At 46.1% G+C, this 27,940-nt stretch overlaps 1 long non-coding RNA gene across 1 annotated transcript; it reads left to right on the top strand.

The window, feature by feature from the left end:
* The first annotated feature begins 8,127 nt into the window (after window positions 1–8,127).
* Window positions 8,128–14,790, top strand: LOC144104675 (uncharacterized). The gene is made up of 2 exons (XR_013308609.1): window positions 8,128–12,559; window positions 13,374–14,790. It is a non-coding gene; the product is annotated as an uncharacterized LOC144104675 (long non-coding RNA).
* Window positions 14,791–27,940: the final 13,150 nt, after the last annotated feature.

The following is a 27,940-nucleotide window of genomic DNA, read 5'->3' as shown; positions in this document are numbered from 1 at the left end:
CCAATCTGCCTTTGGCAGTTTTCAATGTACACGCTGTCCCCCACATTAAACGGCGCGTCTCTAGCACTGCGATCGTGCACCTCCTTCCTGCGCTTCGCCGCTTTCTTTAAGGCCTCCTTTGCGATGTCCCTCGCCACTTGCAAGCGCGATTCTAGCTCCACCTTATAGTCGTCCAGTGAAGCGTATGGGACACGACGGGGGCCCTCTGGCACTTCACTAGGCTGGTCCGGGTCTCGGCCGTAGAGAAGAAAGAATGGCGATTCGCCCGTGCTCTCGTGTGCTGCGGAATTGTAGGCAAACATTGCATACGGGACCCACAAGTCCCAGTCCCGCTGGTCGCGCGAAACAAAATGCGACAGGAACCCGGCCACGGTTTGGTTCAGTCGCTCCACCGCGCCGTTGCAAGCCGGATGGTACGGTGTTGTCTGCTTCTTAGCGATCTTAAGCAGCTCGCAAACTCTCCTCATTAGCTGCGACACGAAGTTCGTTCCCCGATCTGTCAAGAGTTGCCTCGGGGGTCCATGTCGGAGCACGATCTGTTCGACAAATGCTCTTGCAACCGTGTCTGCCTTCTGATCTGGGAGTGCTACCGCTTACGCGTATTTTGAAAGGTGATCGACAAATACTAAAATGTACTTGTTTCCGGAAGTGGTCGTGGGCAAGGGGCCCATTATGTCCATACCTGTCCGCTCGAAGGGAGCCGAAACCTCAGGGAACGGCTGAATTGGAGCTGGTCTTCGTCCCTTGGGTGTTTTTCTTTCGAGACAGGAATGACACTTCGCACAATAGTCTCTAACATCCTGTCGCATGCCACTCCAAAAGTACAAACGCTCCACACGCCTGCGTGTCTTCGCTACGCCAAAATGACCGGCGCATGGCGCATCGTGAAACGCGCGAAGAACCCTTTCTGTCCACGACCGAGGTATGACGACTCTCTCCCAAGCGGTTTTCTCTGGTCTCCCTTTCCTGGTTGGCCTCGTGCGCCGACACAGGGTGCCATCTTTGCCAATGAAATAACCTAGCTGTTCGGGGTGAGACGGTGCGCCCTCTAAGCTTTCGATTATTCGCTTCAGGTCAGGATCTTTGCACTGCTCTGTGCGTAATTCGGCGGGGTCGACTACGGGGACAAACTCATCTATAGCTGCCACGGCAGCTGTGCGGCTGAGTGCATCAGCATTCAGATGCGTCTTTCCTGACTTGTGCTCAACTTCAAAGCAGTATTCCTGCAGGTGTAGATTCCATCTAGCGAGTCGCGAGCTAGGGTCCCTGACACTCATCACCCATTTCAGAGGATGGCAGTCTGTGACTAGCTTGAATTTGCGGCCGTAAAGGTAGCATCTGAAGTGCTTTACTGCCCAGACAACGGCGAGGCACTCCCTTTCCGTAGCTCCGTACTTTTGCTCTGTGGGGCTCAGCTGTCGGCTAGCAAAAGCAACGGGATGTTCTTTGCCCATCGATAACCTGAGATAGCACGGCACCAACTGCGAACTTTGACGCATCTGTGGCCATAACGAAGGGCAAATTAAAATCCGGGTGGCGCAACAGCGGTGCACTCATTAGCTTCCTTTTCAGGGTCCCAAAAGCATTCTCCGCGTTTTCGTCCCAGCGAAAGGCGACATTTTTGGCTGTTAAGGCGGTGAGCGGCTTAGCGAGCTTGGCGAACTCCTCTATGTGCCTTCGGTAGTAACCGATCAGGCCGAGAAACTGCCGGACCTGGCGGACGCTAGTCGGGGATGGAAAATCCGAGACACACCTTAGTTTCTCAGGGTCCGGTCGCACGCCGTCAGCTGAAACAACGTGCCCGAGGTATTTCACCTCGTTTTTGAGGAATTGGCACTTAGAGGGCTTCAGCTTGAGACCCGCTCCTCTTAGTCGCACAAAAACCTGCTCAATATCGCGCAAATGGTTATCAAAACTGTCACTGTATATGATAATGTCATCCATATACACGAAGCACAGCCTCCCCAGAAGACCTGCCAGGATAACATCAGCGGTTCTCTGCCAGACAGCAGGGCTGTTGGCCAGACCCATCGGCATTCTTTTCCATTCATAGTGCCCTGAGGGCGTGTTGAATGCCGTTTTCTCGGCATCTGCCGGATCCATTGCTATCTGCCAGAATCCCGCCGCCATGTCCACTACCGTGAAGTACCTGGCAGAGCCCAGCTGAGAAAGCGTCTCCTGTATATTGGGGATGGGGTATGGATCGATGCGAGTTACGGCATTTAGTTTGCGGTAGTCCACTACCAATCGATACGAGCCATCTGGCTTTTCCACCAATAGTGCTGGTGCTCCCCAGGGTGACTTTGAGTGTTCGACAATGCCGCGATCAATCAGGTCCTGCACCTGCCGCTCCATCTCCTCACGTTGGGAGTAAGGAATCCTGTACGCACGCTGGTAAACGGGCGATGAAGTGCCGGTTTCTATCCTGTGCTTTATAACGCCACAGCAGCCCAAATCCAGGTTGGACGCGGCGAATACCTCCGAGTAGTCGTTCAGCAAACCAGCCAGAGCCTCCCTCTCCCTGGATTTTACGTGAGAAAGATCGAACGACACCTTTGGAGCAGCCGAAGGACTAGCATGCTCTACAGTTGCGAGTACCGTATCGGTGGGCTCACGTTGCTCTATCGCAGAGGTGAAGAAATCCAATGTTTTGTTCTTGGGAAGGCTCAGTGGCTGCTGGCTACAGTTAACCACCCGTAGGGGCACTCTGTGGGCGTCATTAACTGTCACGAGGCACGCGGCTGTCTTCAGGCCATTGCTGAGAGAGTCGACCGGCTCAAGCACTCCCACGGCGCCGCTCTCTACATCTGAAGGCACAAACGCGTACAAAATGTGCTCCGACCAAGGAAGGACGACCACCTCCTCGACCAGCCGGACGGCAACCCGCGAATATACCTTCTCCAATGATCCCACTGTTTGACGGGTGTCAATATCGGTAATGCGAATCTCAGCCCCTCTCCTGTTCAAAAACGGAACTTTTGAGCCGCCCGCATTAACCTCTTCCTCAGAGAATGAGACTACTACCTTCCCCTTTCTCAAAAAATCCTGCCCTAATATACCTGACACTCCGTTTGGCAGAGACACCGTGTCCGGGCATACGTAGCAGGGGTGCTCCAATGCAATTCCGCCGAGAGAGAAGTGTAACCGGCAGAGTCCACTTATGCCAAGAGGATCCCCCGTTATGCCTACAAATTTGGTTGCCATACCACCAGACGCTTCCAACACCTCGCGGTCCCCCTTCCTTCGAAGCGTGTTAAAACTGCTCTCCTTAAGCAATGTCACCTTTGACCCCGTATCTATCAACAATTCCATACAACAACCATTTAACTTGCAACGCACAACACGGCATGCCTCGTCGGCCACACAAACTACCACCACCTCATCATCTACTGCTCCCTCCCCATGCTCCTCAGGCTGGGGAGGACTAACTAGTTTTTTGTCTCGGTATCTGGAGCCCCGCTGTAGGCTTGCTTAGGGCGTGTCTCGCCTGCTTCTCTTTGTGGCTCCCCACGGCGCACGTTTTGGCAGAACCTGGCGATGTGTCCGCGACCCTGGCAAGCGAAGCATACGATTTCTTCAAAATCTCGCATACCGCGCCTGTAGCTTTGTGGCGGTCTCCGGTTTCCAGCGAATGAGCGCTGTTGAGCGCGCGCTTCAACCTGGCGTTCTACCTGCTGAGATAGCAGCTGTTCTAAGCGATCTAACCGCTCTGTCAAGAGAGCAACCTCAGGGTTGAGCACCGCTCTCTCTATGACGCGTACTCTCGCTGCGGCTGTCGTTAACGCCTCGTTTTGTTCCTCATCCAATGCGGCCTCCACCGCTTGGTCGAAATTGCTCGGCTTGCGCGAGAGCACGAACCGGCGCACGGGGTCTTGCAGACCAGCCACGAACAAAGCGGTCATTTCCTCTTTAAGTATATCCTCCGCGTATTTCTTCTTAAGCTGGTCTCCTTCCTCCTCCCTGCTTAACGTATTGCGCGCTAAGCGCTGAAGCCGCGACGCAAACGTTCGCACGTCCTCCCCTACCATCTGTCCGGCGTCACGGAACCTCTGTACTCGCACGTGACGTGGTTCAGTGTCAAAATGCTCAAACGCGAGCTTCTTAAATTCCGCAAATGATTTTGTGGATTTTACTTTTTCGTCTCGCCATGCAAAATCATGAGCAGCTCCTGCCATCTTACACCTCACCATTCCCAGCATTTGAGCATCGGACCATCCCCCCATTTTCCCAATCTCTTCTAGCATGGAAAAGAAATCGCAGATTGGAACTCCTGTCTTATCTCCCGTAAACGTCGGAATGACGCTTCCTAATGCCAGCATGCTTGCTCCGAGCGACGGCTGTGGAGTGGGAGCTCCCTCAGATAAAGACATTTTTTTTTTCAAGCCCTCCGGTGCCTCAAGCCTCTCAAATGGGGGTAAAAGTCCCACAATCAGTCCCGTGATTCCCTTTTGATTACAATTTTGAAGTCATGAATGTCGCAGCATTCAGAGGACATTTGCTTTTGAGACCCCACTTCTGACACCAGTGTGATGACCCCCCTAATGCGCAGGTCCACACGGGACGGAGAGGCAAAGAGACACCGTATGGCTCAGTTTAAACAAACAGGTATATTCAATAATTACACATGATTAAGATTATACATCAGAGGCTGGGGCGTCCGAGCTTACGTGCCGACGACTTCATGGGGGCGATGGAGTGGCTCCGGAGTTGGGCTCGAGCGGTTGCTGGCAGAAGCTGCACGCCGTCGGGCTTCGGCGCTGAAGGCCCTCTTGGCGAACGATGTCGTCCTGAGCGTGCCCCTTCCGTACTGCTTCTCGATTTTTATATCCTCTTCTCCACACTCCCTAGGGTGAGGACGCCCACGCCGGAGGGGAAGGAGGGGGGGCTAGGGCTTTCACTTGGGCGCACAAACATACCACCGCACTTATTGTCTCGCCCCCCTCACGTGTTGAGTCCGAGGGAAAGAATGTTGTCTTCGCGGTAGCGCATAGCGTCGGCTGTGGTACGGCGCGCTCTGGCCCGCTGACAGTTCCCTTGTCCTGGAATGTGCCCGGGAGGGCCGCACCTGGAACGGCCATGCAAATTGGGGAGGATAAAGCCTGTTTCCCCGCGGCGGCGGCGGCGGGTCCGGTTGGGCTTAAACCCCTTCGTTCTGGTTGTCACTCTCAACGAGCATGGCTGGGTAATTGATGATGCCTGTCATCTGGGTCTCCGTCTACGCCGCGCCGTCGAACAATGTACCTCGTAGCACACACAAGAAATGTACCTCGTAGCACACACAAGGAATGTACCTCGTAGCACACAAGGAATGTCACAAAGCTATCGCGTACACACTGGTTTAGCCGGAGCTAAACCATCAGCACTTTTTTATATTTAATTTTTTTGCAAGACGCGCGGAAACTCGTGATAGAAATATAAGTGTTGCGCTTCTAAGTTAAACGGGCATGTGCTGGAAGGAAGTCAGTGCAATGCCACCTACCAAGGAATCAGGCCGGTTATCTTAGCATACTGACAGTCGAGCGATTTAAAGTGCTCGTTCCCACATTGCAATCGTATTCGACAGAGTCTGGAATCACCCTCGGTGTTAGCCCTGTAACTGTCCTCGCTCTGGTGCTGCTTCGATCGCGGTAGCTGAATCTTCTTCCAGCGTTAACGTAAGAGACCCGCCGCGGTGGCTCAGTGGTTAGGGCGCTCGGCTACTGATCCGGAGTTCCCGGGTTCGAACCCGACCGCGGCGGCTGCGTTTTTATGGAGGAAAAACGCCAAGGCGCCCGTGTGCTGTGCGATGTCAGTGCACGTTAAAGGTCCCAGGTGGTCGAAATTATTCCAGAGCCCTTCCTACTACAGCACCTCTTCCTTTCTTCTTTCACTCCCTCCGATAGCCCTTCCCTTACGGCGCGGTTCAGGTGTCCACCGATATATGAGACAGATACGGCGCCATTTCGTTTCGCCAAAAACAAATTATTATTGTTAATATTGTTATTATTATTAAGGTAAGAACAATATTGGCGAACATGCACAAATGCTGCACGATGTTAGTGCGCGTTCAAGGTGGCGAAAAGAGAAGACCCCGCGCCGTAACACTGCGAAGACAAACATGAAAAGGCATTCGCTGATTGCAAGAAAGAAGTAGTTTTCGCAGTTCCCTTATCCTGTGGGTAATCGAACATGGACGGATAGGCCGCTGCCTCGATGGCAGGTTACAAGCCAGCACAACAAGGATATCAATAATGGTTTGAAAAGGAAGCTATTGAAACAGGTGTTCTTTTGGAAGTGCAGTGCTGACCTGGGCAAAAGCAACGTTCTCGGAAGATACAAGCATCAGCTTCTTCGCGAATTTTACGAACCGAGTTAACACATCCCACAGATGGGGACTGCGTCAGCGCCCCGTCTGTAGATCTGAAAAGACAATGGATTAAATTTGTAGATTGGTTACAATATAAAGAAACTTGCTTCTTTGTCGAACATTTTTTGTTTTTATGAATACGACGAAGTCTTGTAGAAAGGTTGTTCAAAATTACACTTTTGTTTTACTATTTTTAACTACTAAGAGCAGTACACAAAACTCATTGCCGTAAATCGGTTATACGGTCAGGCGGACACATAATGAGAAAAACTGTAATTGTCATCTGAATAATATAATTCATGAAATAACTTTTTAATCAGATTACTTCGCGTGATTGTTTATATAAAAGACTTCGAAGCAGTGGCATATAGTGCACAATTTAAGAGAACTGTCTGTGCCCTGAAATATGCGCGTGTAATATCTCGGCCCAAACTGTGCAATTACGCTTGCGAGATCTCGGTGCTCGGCATCAGGCTTCGTCCCGATGTGACGCAGCTGTTGCGTACGGCGCTCCGCCTGACAAGAATGTGTCGATGCAGGCGACGGTTGCGAAGTTTCGCTCTTCGCCAGCATTTCGTTACAGCTGCGCTTGACCGCATGCGGAGTCGAAAGCGGAACCATGTCTTATCACCCACTCTTGCAGCCAGCGCTTAAACAGTGCTCGCCCTGGGCCGCGGGAACAGCGATTCCTCGGTTGGGCTGGCAGATAACGATAAGTTATCAACCTCGCCTGCAACTCCACAGTCTTGTCAGGCGGAGAGCGTTTCGCAACTGTTGCGTCACACCTTGGAGGTGCCTCAAGCTCACTGAACGCCGCTGTCTCTGATGCGTAATTACACGGCTTGAGCTGAAAGTTTAAACGTGCGTATCTCAGGGCGCAGGCATGCTACTTAAATTGTACAAAACAAATTTCACTTTGAATTTCACGGCTTATAAATTTTATTTATGAATACGCAAGGTAACTGCAGTGAATGAAAAGTTAATAGAGGACCTGTAGGTAATTACTCAGCTCGCGATGAAAATTTTTTTCACTGCGACTTTTCTCAAATTACTTTTGTGTACTGCTGCGATATCTGTTATTAAGCCATTAAAGCTTAACTTTCAACGCCCTCTAAGTTGCGCGTGCAGCAATGAGCTCTTTCAGCTAATGTCCGCACTAATGTCTGTGCCTCATTCTACTCTGTCCCATTTTTGGTGCTTCTAATTTTAGGTGGGATCTTCACGGCAAGCACACATTACGCATATGTCGCCTTCACTTAAGTTCGCCCTGACTTTGTTCACTGGTTTTAATAGAATACATCAAAGGCCAATTTTAGCAGACTCGTTCTTGGTCCAGTTTTGTTTAAATGATGTCAACTTGCGTTGATTGCTATTCTTTGCATTTAAGCACTTGGCCTCATTAAATGCATCCTATTTTCTAAGCTCTAGAAGTTTTCAATTTCACATTCCTTAGTGTGATCACTGATTTAGCAACACCTAAAAACAACCAGAGAAATGTTTCAAACGATAGGACAACGCTTTAACGCAGTAAGCAGTTTAATATCTGGCGCTATTGAAACTAACAATGCGCCATTTCAATTTCCTTTTCGCGCATATACTGAACAATCGGGACTTTCAGGCACCTGTTCATGTATTGATATGTGTGTGTGTAAAACTATTCACTCTTTCGTTAAAGGCATTACTTTTGATGTTACATTTTCACCCATCTTTCCTTCGTGCCTTCTTCATAAACCTTCCTGTACACTACTTTTTTTAGTGCATGAAAGCTAGTCTCGTGCAATTCACTATGCACACATAATTTAAAGATGTCAGAAGTGTGAGAAGGAATTAACGGCACGTATCGTCAACTGGACACGGGCGGTTGGGAAATATAGACAGGAAAGCCGACTGTGCTCATAACAGCGAAGACTAGTGCTTCACAGGACTGCAGCGTCGGACAGCTTGCGCAGAGAGCGTCACAACTTATTCGGGGGTCCCATCGAACGCCACCTCCTCCTGACCGTCCAGTGACTGGCGAATTTTGTTTCACAGCGATGTTCGAGCGCAGCGCGTCGGTGTAATCACGTCTGTAGAGTCAGTGCTAATATTTTCAGAGTTGGGTATTCATTATCTCTATGCCGCCCCGCAAGGAAGGAATATGGCCGCCAGCGGAAGTAGATGCACATCTACTTCTGGCATTTTGGCCAATTAGGTGTCGCTGAAAGGGACGTTTTCAACAGGGACACAAATTGGAATACAGGCCGAGATTCGCCTACCGTGTGGGAGTATGTCCATTTGGCAATGCACTGTAGTAAATGCAAGAAACATATGGCTGCTGCCCTGCCCTTGAAAACACAGTGTTCTTTGCAAAGGCAAGAGGTAAAGCTGAAAGGAAGGTAACTGAGGCTTTCATATCACCAAGAATGCCGACAAAAATATATGAGCACGCCATCTATCTTCATCATTATCATCATCAGCATGACTGCGCCCACTGCAGGGCAAAAACCTCTCCCATGTCTCTCCCATTAACCCTGTCCTTTGCCAGCTGCAGCCACCGTATCCCCGTAAACTTCCTAATCTCATCCGCCCACTTAACTTTCTGCCGTCCCCTGCTACGCTTGCCTTCTCTTGAAATCCACTCCGTTACCCCTAAGGACCAGCAGTTGCCTTGCCTTCGCATTACACGCCCTGCCCAAGCCCATTTCTTCCTCTTAATTTCGACTAGGATGTCATTAACCCGTGTTTGTTCCCTCACCCACTCTGCCCGCTTCTGGTCTCATAACGTTACACCTAACATTTTTCTTTCCATAGCTCGCTGTGTTGTCCTTAACTTAAACTGAACCCTTTTCGTTAGCCTCTACGTTTCTGCCCCATAGGCGAGTACCGGCAAGATACAGCTGTTGTACACTTTTCTCTTGAGGGATATTGGTAAACTGCTATTCATGATCTGAGAGAACCTGCCATATACGCTCCACCCTTCTTATCCTAGTTATATCCCTCTCATGATCCGGATCAACAGTCTCTGCCTGCCCTAAGTAGACATATTCCCTTACCACTTCCAGCATCTCGCTTCCAATTGTGAACTACTGTTCCCTTGCTAGGCTATTGAACATTACTTTGCTTTTCTGCATGTTAATTTTTAGACCCACCATTTTGCTCTGCCTGTCTAAATCATTGATCATGCTTTGCAATTCATCTCATGAGTGACTCAGCAAGGCAATGTCATCAGCAAATCACAGATTATTTAGGTATTTTCCATTAACTGTTATCCCCAGCTGTTCCCAGTTCAGGCCACATGATGTTATAACCCTTTTTTTTTTTGCTGTAGTATGCAGTCTCCCCTTCATATTTTGTGCATATACAAGGTGTCCGATTTAATTCAATACAAATGGTTTATTAAACATTGAATTTGCTGTCCACCACAGCTTTGGAAGTTGAATAATCAGTGAGGCTCATGCCTCAGTCAAGTGCAATGTAAATAATAAATGCTTATCCATATAACATTTTCAGACTGGCTTTTTAAATCCTGCGTTTAAGTCACATCTATAGGGAATAACATGGCACACCCTGTATACCATGAGTATTCCGCCCAAACATATTCTTTAAGAATAAATGAAAACACTGAAATGGCTCCATTGTGCCATCTTCTCACAATATGTCAATGCTAATGGCAATTGCTAGAGTTTATCAAGGCCGGAAATCAAAGCAGCATTTTACCTGACGGACCATAACAGGTGCTGGCACCACATCGCTGGAACTCCTTTATAAAAATTTATTTCTCGCCAACAAAAAATATTTTTCTAGTTTTTTTAATATGTGAAACTAAATGGGTTGACTATTTGGCTAATTTTTTTGTCTAGCACCGTTACCCACATAGCATTTTCTGGTCCTCAATGTGGCCATTTCCGCAGAAATCTATGTACTTTTTATTAAATTACAGAACAACGCAAGGTTCAAGTTTAATTCAAACAGTGCTAGATCAAGGTTTCAGGCAACACTCCAAAAAAGTTTGCTTAAATTTAGACTCCAAGTTTAGTTTAAAAAATGCGGAAATCTTTAAATTTTTCTCCTGTTAAGCACTTCCATTTTAAATCAAAATGGCATCATCCACAGTTTATTTTTTGAGGCATGACAGGGCATCTCAATACCAGACTACGTGCAGAGATAAACTTTGCCGACAAGGACCGGTTCCTGAACAATAATTCTTGCAAAATGCCCAGATGAAGGAGATGTCTTACACTTTGGAGCATGATATATGGAGAAAATTTTTTTTTCTTTGAAAGAAGGTCTCTACACTTCTGTTGGGACTGGTCTTCCATGAATTTTCTCAGCGGAATCTAAAATACCAAGAATTTGGTGCATCTCCTTTCGCGTGGAATGACTCTGCTGTCCCCAAATTTAATTCTTGAAATCGACTGGGAAGTACTGCAAAAAAAAAATTGTTTCATGAACCTCGGCAGATGTGAATAGTGACGAAACATTCAAGAAACGGGCAATTTTCTCTGTTAAGGTTTTCTGCCTAGATATATGCCTTACGGAGCATACTTGTCCCCAACAGTTTTATGTTTTCTGGGCCACTTGTTTCGTTGCACTCCTAGGACCGCAGCGCAGGTCTAGACAACCGTTTTTTCAAATTTATGAATTTTAAACTTCTTGTATGAAATTGTCTTCTCACTTTAATATGTCAACAAACACTGAATCTCAAAAATTCAAAACAAAAATTTGAGCTTTGCAAAACAAAAAGAATTACAAGAATGACTTCACCCTGCAAGAACAATGAATGTTGAACTAGCCTTCTGCCATATATTTCCTTAGCTTTGCAGGTTTTAAGAAAAATATATTTAGGAAAATAATGTTCTGCACATAAAACAGTGACATTTGATGAGAGCAGTCATAAAATTATTTTTAAATTGCTCAAAAAATTTCATGTAAATACAGCTAGAAATAAACTAAATTTTGTTGAAAGTTGCTTCCCTTCTTAAATGGAGATGTGGGGCAGACTGCCGAACATATCATGCTGACTTGAAATCCTATTGTTTACATCAAGTGCCGTATTGCTTGCTGCATTGCCTTTCTGACTGGTTCTTGCATTTCCTTGCCAAGTGTGAGTGAACTTTGAAAATGGGCAAGGTGCCACCACTTTTTGACACAGAGTGGCACATGACCAGAAATGTTGTTTGAAGTAATGGCCATTTGGCAATCACTAAGTGCCAGCAGACTGGTTGGAAATATGCAGAAATCCCTCTTGCTTGACACTTCAGCAGCCGACCATGATGCAGGAATACTTTACTGTGAGACTGTTTATTGCCATGGGTGCACTCCAGAAATGCCACTTTGTAGCACTCTGTATGTAGCCACTGTCTGCAAGTTACCACATTCTTTCTTCCATGGCCGAGATAAAGGTGACCCGCTGCCATCATTTGTATCCAAAGAGTCTCCCTGTGCATCGCTCCCACTATAGTGGCAGTGTTTATCATGCTGTTCGTCCTTTGATACAGCCACATTAGAAGATGCATGCAAAGTTAGTGGGCTTCCTCATAACAGGAACATTGATAGGACTCTCAAAATGAACACTGAAGCTTGTTTGGCTGGCTGCTGTTTACTTCAGAAAGTTTTGCATAATACCTTTTCTGTGTGTTCAACTTACTGCCCTACCATTTCTGTATTTTTTTTTGTCATAGCAGGGATGAGGGACGTTCCTTAGGAAGGCCATGCATATCATGCGAAATCAGGTGGCGTTTTTCGAATACTGCATGGTTATAGAGGCATGCCTCGTTAATATGGTACTTTTGTCCCCCGTCAAAACTGTCCATAACAAATTGGGAATAAAATAAAAAGAAGGCATTTATTCAGATATATACACTGGGATTACAGTATGCTTTTCTGCATAACAACAAGCAGTGAATTGCAAATTATAATCTTAGAAACTTGAACATTTTCCCGGTCGCAAAAGTTGTACTGCGGTGCGAAGTGCCTCACAGGCCGTGAGAGACATGATGGCATTATTCGCACTTGGTGTCCGATTCTCTGTCCGATTCTGTTTTTGCTGTTGTATCCACAGTGGCCCTGTTGACTACTTGCTTGTTCACCAGTTGTTCATCACTTCCTGGTCTACTGCATCAGCTGCAGGCATTCGTGAAGACTCACGAGGAGGATGTCATTGATGCGCACATTCATTTGCCTGTGACCTCCCTGTGAGGAATGCGATTTCTTGGCTGCTCTGTGACAACGATGGTGAGCCAATGTATATGTGGGCTTTGTTGGCTATGCAGAATCTTTCCAGGTTTGTGTGCGTTTGCTTGTACTGGAGTTATAGGTTCCCTGGTTCACCCATCTGTTTGCATATGGTTCTGTGTTCATGTTAGCACCATTTGCATGTTCCCTAACGAAATTCCAATTCTTGTGCAGGATGTCTGCACAATGACAGACACTGCACTGCTGAGTTAATCCATTCCCGAATCTGGCAGTATCGATGCTAGGGTCTGTGCGTCAAAGCTGAGGTTAAGTGTTGGACCTGTCTAACTCCCAAAGTTTAATTTCGGTTTCATTCCTCACTGGTCGGACTAAATTAAATTGTTCTTGCTGCTTATACTTGTAAATTTAGAGCTTTGAACTGCTGTTAAGCTCAGTTTCTCTGCGCTTAACCGCAGTCATATCTCAAGACCAAATACCGCTCAATTTTCACCGCAACTGTTTTTCTTGTGTGCTTTTTTTTTTCAAGTGATCATCACACTGCAAGTGAACAGCTTTGTTTTCATTATTTTTTGAGTGGCTTTGTTCTCTTTGGAGGCGCAGGTTGGTGCAACAAAGGATGACGAAGCTTCCATTCTTTTCTTTGCAATGTTGAAATGCTTATGGAGGTGGTCATTTGAAAATTTATTTATTTCACATCCTGCAGCCTCAGGTGAAACTGTGGCGTGAGGAGCGGAAAAATTATGTACCCCAGTGTGCCTTTCTGAACACCTGCCTGATGACAGCAGGGTCTAATACACTGAATATTGTGCAGTGGAATTTTTTCCTTACATATTTCTTTACACTTTTTTCCCAGAAATGGTTGCCCTCATCCTACAAAGTAATGCAACTAGTGCTGTGCAAAAAAAAAAAAACACTGACATTAGTTTGCTGCCAGATTTTCAAGCTATGCAACAGCTGAAATGCCCTGGGGACTATACCATGAAGCCTTCAGCAACACCCGCCGCGGTGGCTCAGTGGTTATGGTGCTCGGCTGCTTACCCGGAAGTAGCGGGTTCAATCCCGGCCGTGGCGGCGAAATTCTAGAGGCCCGTGTACTGTGCGATGTCAGTGCACGTTAAAGAACCCTAGGCGGTTGAAATTTCCGGAGCCCTTCACTACGGCGTCCCTCATAGCCTGAGTCGCTTTGGGACGTTAAGCCCCCATAACCCTTCAGCAACATTGGCCAAAACGTAGTTAAGGTACTGTGCTTCTGCTAAGTGTGCATTCTTTGAGGACCTGATGCCAACATGGTGTGAACATGACATTGAAGAGATGTCTTCACGATAGCTGTCTTGACAAGTTTACGGTGGAATGAATTGTATGGAAGCAGTCCTTTAACAAAGGCACTGTCTCCTCATTGCTCTTCAGAGCAACCAAACTGCCATATATATAGCTGGTCTTGTGCCTCTGTAGACCTGTGCTCAGGAATTGTCACTTTCGTCAATGTTTTGTGTATCTGTCTTTTCATTTGAGATTGGTTGCCACTGTATTTAAGTAGTGGAAATCGCCTCAATAAACCAGTTGTAAGTTCTTCGCCGTGTCTGTGCACTCGTCACGTCCTTTGTCCCCTGCGCTGCTGAAAAACCATGTCACACCAACTTGCCCAAGCTTCTACAGTATATGTTTGCTACGTCCTTTTGCATACATTCCTCCCAGATATTTTGGGGGACACTGTGTTATCTGTTCTTATAAGTAAACACAGGTTTTTTTGTAATGCTCCTTTTCTTATTCTAAATTTGCTGTTAACTATTGTTACAACCCTGCTAGGGGCACGTTGTTTGACCCCTCGTTGACCTTACGAAAAAGAAAAAAAGATGACTCGGAGAAACTACCCATGGAATCTCCCACGCACGCTACCCTTGTGTCGGACCGTGAGACGCGACTGACGATGGACAAGATGACGAAAGGAAGCGGGCAGAAACGCATTCCAGAGGACGAAGTAGCAGCGGACCTCCGTATCCTCCTCGCCCATTCCCACAGGGCTCAGCGTGTTATGTGCGACGACTCTTCCGATCTGTGAATCGTGTGGTGAAAGCGGCAGAGCCTCGGTGCATTTAATAAGTGTCCCGAGTACGAACGATCGCTCTGGGCCCTGACGACAAGGCTCATCCAGTTGCTCGACGCTATGAACTTTTAATTCTTGACTGTTTGCTCTTTCTGTTTCCTTTTAAATTATGTAATCAAGTTTCATGAAAAGTGCCAGTAAACCCGTTTGTTTTTTGTTTTCCCAAGCTTGAAGTTCCACATTTCTTCAACCTGAAGGCTCGGACACGTTACCCAACGGAGCCCGGGTTAGAGATAACCCCTGCGCCACAACACTATGAAATGATTTACTTTTCACTGTTCAGACATTTTTTACAGTTGAACATAGTCTCAGCAGATACTTTCTTGTTACACAGTACTCAGTACCGTAAGTAACTGTTTTCATGAAAAGTATTTTCAACAAATCTGTTTTGCACTCATCTGCCCAAACTTTGGCCTACAGCAGATAGATCTGAGAAAAACGCACCAAGAGTTTATTGCCACTCAATGTTATTTCACAATATCCTCATACGGTGATGCCAAGTTCAGCAATACATAGTACCACAACTTGTTTGGCAGACTTCGCTACAAATGTATTAGGCTGTCTTGCCATGCTGTTGCCAAATACAAGACATGTTAACCAGCTGTAGCATTTGTCATTATGAGCAGGCAATGGTGATGAAAAACACTTACAGTAAAAAAAGAGAGAGAAGAGGCTATCAAATACAGATGCTTTGCTAAAGCATGTTGATGACCTCTGTTAACACTAGTTATGTCAAACTGAACTGGTAGCCGCGTTCACACTCATTTGAGGTGCTGAATTGAGCTGGACTGGTCAGAAACGTGCTTATGGAGTGTCTTTATACGGTTATGAAGACCTCAACTGTACAGCAATTGTAAATGAACTTTTTCTGCAACTGATATGAAATGCGCTGGAAACATGGCTCAGAATTATTTAAAAATGACACCACAATAGCACCATAAAAACAATGAAAGCTGACAGCAAAAATAACGAAAGTACAGATTTTAGACAAAACTGCCAACCGTAAAATCAAAACCGAAACTCTGCAAAGAATGCACTCGGAAGGCAACTTTAACATTTTTTTTTTTTGTCATCGAAGCGCGTTGACCTACAGCTGCACCAACTTGAGTCTCAATTTCGAAGCGTAAAAATGTTATTCCTAAAACCGGCACCATTTTTTTCCTGTCCGAGTAGCGACAGCGCCTGCGTCACGGCAGCGGCAGATCTCCCAGGCATGAGAAGTATTTCAAGCAGAAATTTACAAGCTACATATTGTATGTACACCGTAGGTCTAGATACTCTTTCTCGAATCAAATGCTCTCTTGTAACCGAAACAAGATTGGTTTCGGTTCCATAGCGTGCACTGCCATCAGACAGTACACGGGCCTCTAGCATTAACGCCTCCATCGGAATGCGACAGCCGCCGTGGGATCGAACCCGCGTCTTTCGGGTCAGGAGCCGAGCACAATAACCACAGCAGCGGCTGAACGGAGGTGCTGGCATTCATGGAGGTACATGGAAGATATGGCGAAGCTATATTATAATTGTGCAGTCTCAACCCCTTTTCTCGAGGCGTCATATCTCGTTTCACAATTGGACGGGTAAAGATTGCAGGCTGAGATAAGCCGCGTTTACAAGAATACAGCAGTGCCGCACCGCATATTTCGTGGACGCGACACGCCGCTATTCACATATGTACTATCGGGCACAAAAGTTTGCGGGACGAGAGTATTTGGAAAAACGTTTATTGCAGCTACACCTCGCTAGTCAGTCGCCAGATAGTGTATGAAGTATACTAAAGAGTGCTTGGCTAAGGTGGCCTACTTGGCCATTGTCCGGACCCTTGGCAAGTTTACACTTTATCATAATGGCCGTCCTTTTGACGTGGTCACCAACCACCATGCCCTATGTTGGCTTTCTCCGCTAAAAGATCCCTCCGGTCTCCTGCCCTGGCTCGATGGGCTCTCCATCTACAAGAATATAACATACGTGTCGTATATCAGTCGGGCCGCAAGCACCATGATGCTGATGCCTTGTCCCACTCCCCGCTACTGGCCAAGCTTGCCAGCCTCTCTACGCTCGAATCCGCTGCGCCTTCACTCAACACCTGCGACATGACTTCTGAGCAGCGTAAAGATCACTGGATTGCCACTCTTCTTGACTTTCTCTCTGCCCCATCTACGGCACCAGCGTACTGCACGTGGAAAATTTGTAAATTGTAGGGTTTAACATCCAAAAACAACCCGCCAGCTACAAGGGTCGCCTTAATGGAGGGCTCCGGATTAATTTCAAGCACGTAAAGAAGACTGAAGAGACATACACTTAATGCAATGTGACCATGCTGCCTCGAGAACTTTTGCATAGGCTGTCAGAAGCAAAAGGCCAAGGGCTATCCCGAACTATTTCCTGCGTAGTGTCTCATGGTGTCAGAAGCTCCAAACCATTTAGCTAAAGAGAGCTAATTGATCAACAGCTCAGAGCGAGACTAACACCGTTCGTGCTTCAGGTTGTTGGTCAATTCGACCTCACCATGACATCTGCGAGGCATCCTGGTTAGCTTAAATGTAGAGTGACTGCCTAGGCAAGCAGTGGTCCCTGGTTTTATCCCCAGACTAAGACGAATTTTCCTTCAGCTGCAAAGCTTCTGAGAAAGCTGTCTAGCTTTGCTCTGCAACCGTATAACTGCGATCAAGTAGAAACTCATGAGTAATTATAGCCTAATTGAAATTCACTTCGCCTCTAGTGTTTCCCTTAAACACTTTGGACTACATTGTGAATGTGCATTCCAAGAGCATCTTCCATTCCCCAATATTATCCTTGCCCTAAAACAGTTAGCAATCTGAAACTCAAAACAAAACAAGAAGCTCCATGCTGACACTGTCAAGAGGAATTTTCTATTCAGTCTTTAAGAATATATGGACCCTATTGTAACGATATTTTTGATACAGCGTTGTGTATACAGACTTAGGACACAAATCAATCGCACTCTCACTTTACAGTTCCATTCAGTGCCTCTCACGATGAACCTTCATGTCTGCTCTTTGGTTATAAGAGGGTTTTTGCTGCAGTGCTGCCTGCATTACCTATTCCTTTCCAATTTCCTATTCTTCTTTTGCCAAGGCTGTGGAGACTGATTGCACCTGTTTCAGTTAATAGGTATATTTAGCAGGCTAGTAGCTGCAGTCCACAGAGTGTTTGAAGTTACTTTCCTTGCAATAGAATAAAATGTAGCAGGAAGCTTTTAGATAACTGGATTCTTATGCTGCAAACCTGTTGGACCTAACATGTGCTTTCTGGCAGTTTCTCAGGGTCAACTTTCTGCATTTTTGGAGTACACTGAAACTTAGGATTAGAGACAATGTTAGATAACGCTTTGTGCAACATGCATGGAAGCAACTTCACATTCTTTTGCCGTGGCTGCAATCCTAGCAGGATGATCTAGAGCATGAACTAACACATGCTGACGTTTTGAGTTTAGGTTCCCTGTTGGGCTTTCTAGAAACTATATGCTTGCTGCATGAAGTGAAGGGGTGGACGGAAACCTGTCTGGTCGGGGCTGGGCGTGGAAAAGGCAGAACACCGAGCAAAATAAAATGAACTCCTAAATGACGTTTCAGTTCCCACAGGGGAGCCTTGTTCACAAACAGGTGCAGACGTGTAAGGCTGGCTATTTAAGCTTGAAAATGTGCCCTAGGCAGTGGGCGTATGCACTAGGAAGTGCCCCGTCAGTGCGATTAAGAGTGTGTTTGGTTGTCTGAATCATAAAGGATTCTAGATATAGACAGCTCTGGAGATTCTTTTCTATTTTCAAAATGCACGCGTTGCTCAATCTATATGATGCTGCTTGCTTTCAGAATTTTCGGCGAGTGCATTTGACGAAGCTTTCTTGTTTGCAACATCATACTGTTGTTGTTTCAACCTTTCAACGAAGTTTCCACTTTCACCCACATGCACATGGTTTTACAGTCTCTGCACGGTATACTGTACACTACGCCCGGAAATTTTTTTTCGGTGCAGACAACAGCTCTACACCTGGCTTGAAAACTGATGATATTCTAGAGTTTCGTTTTTATTCATTATTCTCAGCAATCACTGTCTGCAACTCTCTACTGACAATCATCACATCATCTAGTACAGAAGCATCATTCCATAAATGGTTGAAAAAGTGTGTACTTTTTAATTACCTTCATTTGCAATGCCAATGAACCCTGTATTTATTGTGTATGGCTTTTATTGCTTGAGTGCTTTTGTATAGTATTGTGTTCTCTTTTTGCCATGTTCCTTAATGAGTTTGTAAAACTGAGCATGCTTAATCTGATTTTTTGTTGTGATTGTTAATTCCTGCTGCACCTGTTTTCCGATATGTAGTTGCTATCTGCCATATGTTTAATATGCGTCATATATACAATTAATAACAGGAGGTCCCCCTGACAGTTTCTACTCGGGGCCTCCTCGTCTACTAATTTATTTACCTCATGCCTGCACTAGTTTTTGATTATGATCCATAGCGCAGCAACAAAACAGGGGACAAACACAAGCGCTAATACCCATATGCATACCCACTAGCCCGAACCATCACCTTGCTAGTTTTTGAATAAACAATAATGTATGTCAAACAAAACTTTGCAGTGGTTATTCGTCATCTGCATGCCGTCTTGCTTACATACTGTTAGATTCACACCGCCTGCTAAGCTAGACCGCATGCTGGAGGTCAGATTTTGAGTTAACGGGATTGGTATATTATTCCAAGATGTTAATTAGGCCAAGGTATTTGGTCCTGATGATATTCCTCCAGTGTAATTCACAAATTGTGTATGATTCACCTACTCTGCTAAAAGCTTTGCAAACTGTTCACATCACCTTTACAAGAAAGTGCTGTAATCACTTTGATAGGTACAGAGTTAATCGTATTACTTTAAGAACAAGCAAGAAATTTATGTTTAGGAGTGCTTTTTATCTCAGGCCTTGGATTAAGCATGTGAATTACATTTGGAACGAGGCAGCCATCAGCTCCGGGTTTATTACAGTAGAGATTCGGTCATTTGCAAAGTGATTTCAGAATACAGCTGATAGTCAAGTCTGACCTATACTTGAGCATGGATGTGTTTCTTAGGGCTTGCATACATGGCCACTTATAAGTAAATTGAAAAAATTCACAACAGTGCTGCTTGATTTCCACCGGGAAATTAAAAGCAGTAACTCAGAATGACAGAGCAAATATTGCAAACTTAAATAGAAACAGCAGTGGAACGACCACGGGAAAAATCTGATTAAAATCTTTCTACAATATTTACTTGCTAAACCTGCTGTAAACTGTGGGAAATATACTCAACCAACAACTTAATTACATATTGAAGCATTTCAAGGTAAAAGAGCTTTCCTTAAAGGGTGGTGTTTTCCATTCTTCTTTTTACCAACCCTACAGTGGAACAGCTTAGTGTCAAGTACTGTTCATATATTATCCAATGGTGCTTTCTTCCATGATTTCAATAAGTAGACTGTTTTCTTTTTCAACATTTTTAACTCCTTGGATGCTATAGTGTGGTACAAGTAACTCTTAAAAAAATATATTGATGTTCAGAGAAGTAGCCACCTTTCTTTTTATTATTCTGAGGACACTAGATAAGCTCCAAGCCATCAAAGGGGTGCTCACTACACAACATCAAAAGAGTCATTATGCATTGGAGAAAAGGAGCAAGCACATAAACCAGGCATGGAAAGCAGGTCTCTAAGTGAGAGAAGCTTGCACTTTCAGAAGCAATATCACTTATGTTTAGGACCTACCAGATCACAGATTGCAGAAGATATGTGGATGCCACATCGAGCTCAGATTAGACACAAAGCAGTGGATGCAATATTAATAATGACTACTGTTTGCACTCTGAACAGTTAATTTAGGGGAGGTTGTGCTTAGTGGGATTTTTCCCTTCCTGTGCCCAATGTTAAGATAAGACAGCAAGTATATGCCACCATGAAACTGTTTGCAACAGTAAGGAAATGATCTTACAGCCCAATGCACTGTTCTAGGTTACCTGACACAACTGTCACTTCAGCTCCTTTAAGTTTCACCTAATCAATCATGCGACGTCACCCGTAGCCGCGCGCAGCTTTCATGAGAGGTGTGAGATTAACGTTTGACGATTCAGCAATTTGAAAAAAAATGTGCCACAACCAAAGGCGAAGAATGGGCAAAATGAGTATGGACGGTCGTGACAATATTTGCAGTAAACCACGAAAATATACGCTGAAAACTTACATCATACAAAAAACACTCCGGCAGGGACATTACAGCAGCCGCGCTAAGAGAAAAGACTCAACAAAGCGACGGTTACGCAGAAAAATCGCCGACAATGAAACAAAAGTGCAGGCAGGAATGTTGGCTTGCTTATTGTGAAAGGCCAGGAATTTTACACACTGCCCGTGACACTCACGCGTAATGCAGGCCAGGCTAACGTTACTACAATACAACTTTGGCCTGGCAGACGCTTGCATTTGTCGGGAACGGGCGTGGGCAACATTGGGCTTGTCTGCAGCGGCTAGCAAACGGAAATACGCGGCCTGGAAGTGTGGATGAGACAGCATTTCGGCGACCGCGGATTCCGCTTCCTCGCGCCGCCAAATGTCCAAGTGTGAACGCGTTCACTTGGACATTCAGTGGCGAGAGCGAGCGGAATCCGCTTCCGCGGCAGAGGTTCCGCCAAAATACCCAGCAGAATGACGCGTTGAGGCATATAATCATGTCAAGGAGTCAACATGTTAAGTGTGTTGCAATGAATCAACACAAAACCAACAGAAGCAACCCTGCTCTCCGCGCCTCTACGCATGCGTATCGTCACCAGACAACGCAACGCGGCATTCCGAAACTTCTTCAAAAGCGCAGCATGGCGCAACAAAAAGAAACAACGGTTCCGGAACGTCGAAATCGCGACTTGTGGGTCGCGGGCACTGTGGCTGCAGATGCAATGAACGATATGTCCCAAATTGGCATCAACGCATCTTAACGTATCTCAGCTAGAAAAATGTTCACCTGCTGGAAAAAAAAAAGTTTTATTTATTTTTATTCCGGGAAAAGGTCCTTATAAGAACAGGTAGTGTTATAACATCAACTGATTGGTTGACAGGTAAAGGGCTGAACCAACAAAAGTTGGTCATAGAAGAGGTCTGAAGGATAGCAAAAAAACAAAACGATTGCGACTACGACACAGAAAACCAGAGAGGTTCTGCACGTTCGTGAGAAAGAAATATATAAACAGAATCAACATACGTGCTTGTGATATGTGCCTCACTTTTTTTTTATACGCCGCCTAAAAAACAAAAGATTTAGAGAAGATTGCATTTCTCTCACCTTTCAACACCTCTGTGTTTTGAGCCCTCAGCACAAAAGCCCTAAAATTTCAACCAGTTTAGCGAAGAAGGTTGAGGCGAAATGGCTTTTTAAATTTGTGGCTTAGCTTCCCACGCCGCCACCGTTCGAAACAGACACGGCTCATACCTCCATCGATGGATGGGTGGATGGATACGGCTGAACCCTTTAAATCGGGCGGTGGCTCAAGCCACCTAGCCATGACTTATGAAATTTTACTATTCTCTTGATTTTAGCCACCAATCAGATAACCTTCACTTGGTTACTTCTACCCGCTTAAAATCTACTTTCCCTTCACTGTCCTTAAACCCCAATGCCTTGGATAAATCAGCCCCACTGCTTTCCACTCAAGGGTGAAGCCCTTTACAGAAAAGTATCAAGTGTTCAGCCGTGTTCAAAGTGTTTAAATAGACGCGAGCGCCATCTCTATGGTTTTGACAGTACCACGTTAGCTTTCTTAGTTTTCTCTTCGCCACCGCTGGCGCCACAGCAGCCGGAAAGGCGCGCGGATGTTTCGTTTTCCGACGAGCCCTTCCCGCAAAAAGCGGTGGCTGGCCCAGGTCAAGCGAGCTGAATGGTTGCCCGGTGCGTCGTCCTGCGTGTGCAGTGTGAGCATACCTCGGCAAAATCACATGTGCTCACTCACAAAACTTTGGTCAACCAACGAGCTCATTCAAACTCATACAGAGGCCTGGGCTCACTCGAACTCATGAACTCAAACTCATTTATGATCAAAACTCACTTGGGCTCACTCAGACTCATCACTCATCCGGGGTCAACTGCTCATAGCGACTCACGTCTCACTCAGACTCATGATTCATCTAGGCTCACTCACTCATTTCAACTCACAACTCTTTTGGGCTCACTCACTCATTTCGACTCACCTGGACTCACGACTCATCTGAGCTTACTCATTTCGACTCACGATCGACTCATCTGGGCTCACTCATTTCGACTCAGGACTTTTGTGGACTCACTCATTTCGACTCACGATCGACTCATCTGGGCTCATTCATTTCGTCTCACAACTCATCTTGATTCACGACTCATCGCGATGACTCATTCGGGTTCACTCGCCCATTTCAACTCGACTCAGCCAGTCTTTTCTTGACTTACGACTCCTATAAGCTCACTCATCGGACAGAGGAATCTGCCTTACGCCGAACGGCCCATGTTACGCGCCTTAAAGAACATTTACATGTGGCAACTATTGCACCTGTACTTTTTTATGGTTTTGTGCTCTAGAATTCACTGACGATTTTGGGCAACCTTTAGAACATAGATAAACACTGCTTTTGGTGTTTCAATATTTTTGCCTTTATTGTCTTTTTGTTTCTATGCTGTGCTACCCTTTCTCCAGAATTGAACCCATTATCAGGTCTTTGTGTCGCCGGACAAGTGAACAAAGACCCGAAGTGCTCTTCGTACCGCTAACCGCCGTATATTCGATCACCGGCCAGCGTGCCATCATCATTCACCGCTCGCGAGGAGCAACCGACTAGCCCAATCCGGCCATCCCTTCGGAAGGAGGGCAAGAAGTTTAACTATCGCTCTAACAAATGCCGCAGGCAAGGATGCCATTGATACTGAAGGTGCCGAGATATTTAACCGTGCGTTTGTATGTTTTCACAGACAAAGCTGCCTCACCATTGCCCACTCCGCCTACTGTAACACTGCCAGCAATGTCGCCCATCAAAATCACAACGCAGGGTGTCGCAAACTTTATCGACAGAATTAAACTTTCGTCAGCCGCTGGAGTGGACGAAATCAATTCAAAAGTACTGAAAAACACAAAACACATTTCTGCAATTTATCTCTCATTACTGTTTTTGCAATCGCTGTCAACAGGAACCTTACTGAACTGGAAGGTGGGGAAGGTCATCCCGGCCCAAAAATCAGGTAAAAACGACTCTCCACTAAATTATCGTTCCATCTCCTTAACCAGCATGCCTTGCAAAATCATGGAATGTGTGATCTATTCCCATATCATAAACTTACTAGATTCAAACAACTTCCTTAATCCGGCTCAACACAGATTTCGTAGGGGGCTCTCCTGCGAAACCCATCTGGCAATCTTCACTCACGTGCATGCTAACCTTGACCGTAACCTGCAGACCGATGAGTTTTTAGATTTCGCGAAGGCATTTGACAAGGTACCTCACCAGTGCCTAATACTAAAACTTTCCCTTTTAAATTTACACTCTAATATCCTGCAATGGATTAAAGAATTTCTAGCTAACCGTTCTCAGTTCGTTTCTATTAACAACCACCACTCAAGCGCTCTCCCTGTTCAATCTCCTATCCCTCAGGGATCTGTGTTCGGCCCACTCTTGTTTCCAATATATATTAAAGGGGCCATGAGAGCCTATTTTCACGCATACCCTGCTTATCGCATTTAATTCTCAACACGTTAAATTAAAATTCCCCCAAGTTTCAGTTGATTCTGTGTGGTAAATATTTCAAAAATGAGTGTTTTCCATTTCTTCTGCAAACTGCTTGCTGGTTTGGCAACCTCTGATCGCTGACGTCACAGGGGCATACCCGCCCTGCGTCGTCAGCTGCGCGCTGTTGAGGTGTTTGCATGCACACCGTAGACAGCGGTCACTCGAAAAGTCTTCTTTTTTAGCTTATCGAAATAAAATCCATTTTCCGTGTTTTCTTTTCGGAAGCCTTCAGCTTACTACGAGAGCTGAGTGATCCCTGGGAAAGCTGACTTGCTCGTGGCTCCCGTTTTGTGATTATTGAGGAAACAGAAATCGATGGACTCCTGCTTTATTATTTACGCTCAGAAACATGTTAGTTTTGTGTTATGAGTGTGGTCTCTTTTGCGCAGTCAAGTGCTCCCGTATGTGAAAAGCGGCACGTGCCGTGCATGCCTTCGCCGATGTGCACCGTGAAACCCGCGCCGTTCTGTAGCTGGCTACCAATTTCTTGTCCGCTATTCATCGGCTCAATAATTAAACTCAAATTATCACAAGGTGGCACTAGGGTAATCTTTAAGCACGAAAGGAGGAGGGATAAGTGCAGAATAAGACGACTTCCCCGCTGCATGTGTGCATTTGTAAGTCGAACATACATTCCCTTTGGCTCGTAGAACCCTTTTGCAGGAACCAAGCCGCTTGCGAAACCCTACGCGAGTCGGATGCTTTCACTGCCCGCACCGATGAATAGTCGCCATCATTGAAATGAGTGCTTGAAAATAATAGTACATCATTTAGCGTTTACTGTGCGTGCGCATTGTGGCCCTGGAATGCGACGATTACAACAACTGCAGCCCCGCGCTGGGGTTGTGTACATAGCTGTGCGCAAACAGTATACTGCTCGCTTGCGTGGTACAAAATGCAAGTGGGCTCTCTTTATCTTAAATATTACATAGTATTGCTCACAAATTGTAGTTTTACTATTTTACACACTATGATAACACTAATAATTAAGCGCCGCTGATGCTATATCGCCTGCATGAGAAACGCTTCGCGTAGGAGCGGCGCTTCCCGCTTAATTGTATCTGCTTCCTCTTATGTAACAATATTTGATTTTAAATCGGTTTAGTTAAAAATACGTTCGGACATTACTTGAGTTAATTAAAACAACCAGATTTGTTGCCCACAGCCGATGCCGCCAGCTGCCTTCAGCACATTCTGTGAAGACCGAGTCACATATCGATATATCGATGCTTCCCCATTATTGTACTTGCGCCCTGCAATGTAGGCAGTCGTCGTTTTGGGGGCACTGTAACCAAAACTACGCTCGACAGCCATTTTCAGCCGCTAAAACTTGCGAATTCGCTCTCCGCAATCGTCGAAATCGCACACACGAATCCTGCATAATCGCTAGGCCTTGTCACGAAAAGGGCCGGAGGTCCACCGTCGACCAAAATTCAAGAATCTGGAAAGAGTCCCCCCTGATTAGTAAGAAAGTGTGAAGATATGAAATGCACCTGCTCGTTTCGCTTTTTTCGAAACGGATAAGGTACACAAGTGCAGTTTTTCTGGCCGTCTATTCACCGGCCGTGAAGCTTTCGCTTGGCCGCACAAGCACAGGAGATGGCGATGAGTGGCACTGTCGTGCGGCGTTTTCTGCCCGTGTCGCCGACAGGCCCTATGCGCAGGAACCGAATGAAAGCACATCTTCACTGGTGCACGCACATCGCGCATGTCGCCGTGGCTAGCATGATCAGGTTCAATAAGTTTTAAAGCTCTTAAGTTTATGGAATGTCATACCAACAAGTCCCCCACCACACTCTGCCAGTTCCCACTAAATTCACTCTTTACACTACTGCGATACGGGGTCGTTGGTTGTGCTGGTGTCTTCGTCGGTCTAGCGCGACAGACCGGTGCGTCAGCAACGGCCTTTGCATAACAACCAGCCAACCGACCGCCAATCGCCGTCGCATCGGCCTCGTCGCATCGGTGACCAGGACCTACCTATACCGAAGAATAACTGCGCTACTGTTATTAATGCTTTTGCGGCACCAGTCACTCACATATGGGGGATGACTGCTACTTCAATCGCCCGCGAAAGTACAGGGGGGAATGGGACTTCGCTGTGCACATTGCAGCAACGAGAGCAGACGACGTTGCTCTGTGTAGGCCCTAGAGACGTCACGGGAGCATTCAATATGGCGGTCGCTGCCGGCGGGAGGAGTTCGCCGTTCTCAATTTTGATCGCATTTTTTTTAATATACAGCACGTTCAGAGCAGCCAAATTCCAGAAACTGAATCATAAGCCCTTGTATTAGTTACTGAAGCACAAAACTGCAATATGAAGAACGACCATGTCATGGCCCCTTTAACGATCTAGCTTCCCATGTGGCATGCAAAATTCGTATCTTCGCCGAAGACTGCGTAATCTATCGCACTGTCACTAACATCTCTGATCAAATGGCCTTTCAAAACGACCTTAACGACAACCATAAATAGTGCGGCCTCTGGGCAATGACGCTAGATGCTGACAAATGCAAACTCGTTTCCTTTCATCGTCAACACAACCCCCTTATTTTTTCCTATGCAGTTGCTAACTCATTTATAGAAAGCGCCCAATCGTTTAGGTATCTTGGTATCACCCTCTGCAGCGATCTTCTCACAATCATATCATCTGCTAATATGTCCCTAGGATTCATGAAACGTAATATTCGTCATGCGCCACCCCCCCCCCCCCTCCCCCCACACGTGAAGCTTATATTTATTTATACACAGTACCTACAGCGCCCTCATTGGGGCATTATTGTCGCATATGAAACCCTCATCAGGCCCAAACTTGAGTACGCCGGCCCCATCTGGAGCCCATTCGAATCAGTTCAAAACCACGCCATTCGTTTCGTTCACTCTGCATATTCATATACCACCAGCATTTCAGCTCTGCAGAAGAATTCCGGTCTGAAAGCCTCGCAGCTCACCGCTGCATCGCCAGCCTCTGTTTGCTCCACAAGTTTTTCCATAGCTCTCTGAATCAGCCACCCTAGATTACTCATCCCAACCACATATCTCATCACACTGCCCATCCGTTTCAGATTGCCTGTCTTGTGTCCCGTACTGCAACTTTTTCAGGCTCATCTTTTCCCCCGAACTGTTGTGGACTGGAACGTCCTCCCCACCGACGTTGCTGCCATCGCGCACCAATCTGTATTTTCGGATGCTGTAAGCAATTATATTTCAAGAAAATGACTTGTACTTGTTGATGAATATGTTAATCCACCCATGTAATACCCCGTGAAGGGGGTCTTTAAGGTGAATGAAGTGAAGTGAAGATGCTGGGTACGCTCAGCCCACTTCTGTTCACGCTTTGCAAATGGATAAATTTAAACACTTCTTGTGCCTAAAGTCTGTCTGGCATGCATCTCACCGAGTAGGCACTCTAACGACACCTTGGCTACGGCTTTCCAAACCCCAAAGAACCAGCCCAAGTCGCCTTGCACCACTTCATTAGGGACACCAGCATGGGAATTTCTTTGTAAACCTGTGCACCTAGGTGACCT

The sequence above is a fragment of the Amblyomma americanum genome, chromosome 9, assembly GCF_052857255.1.
Source record: "Amblyomma americanum isolate KBUSLIRL-KWMA chromosome 9, ASM5285725v1, whole genome shotgun sequence".
Taxonomy (NCBI): domain Eukaryota; kingdom Metazoa; phylum Arthropoda; class Arachnida; order Ixodida; family Ixodidae; genus Amblyomma; species Amblyomma americanum.
Note: the sequence above shows the minus strand (reverse complement) of the source record. Positions and strands in the feature narration are given on the sequence as shown.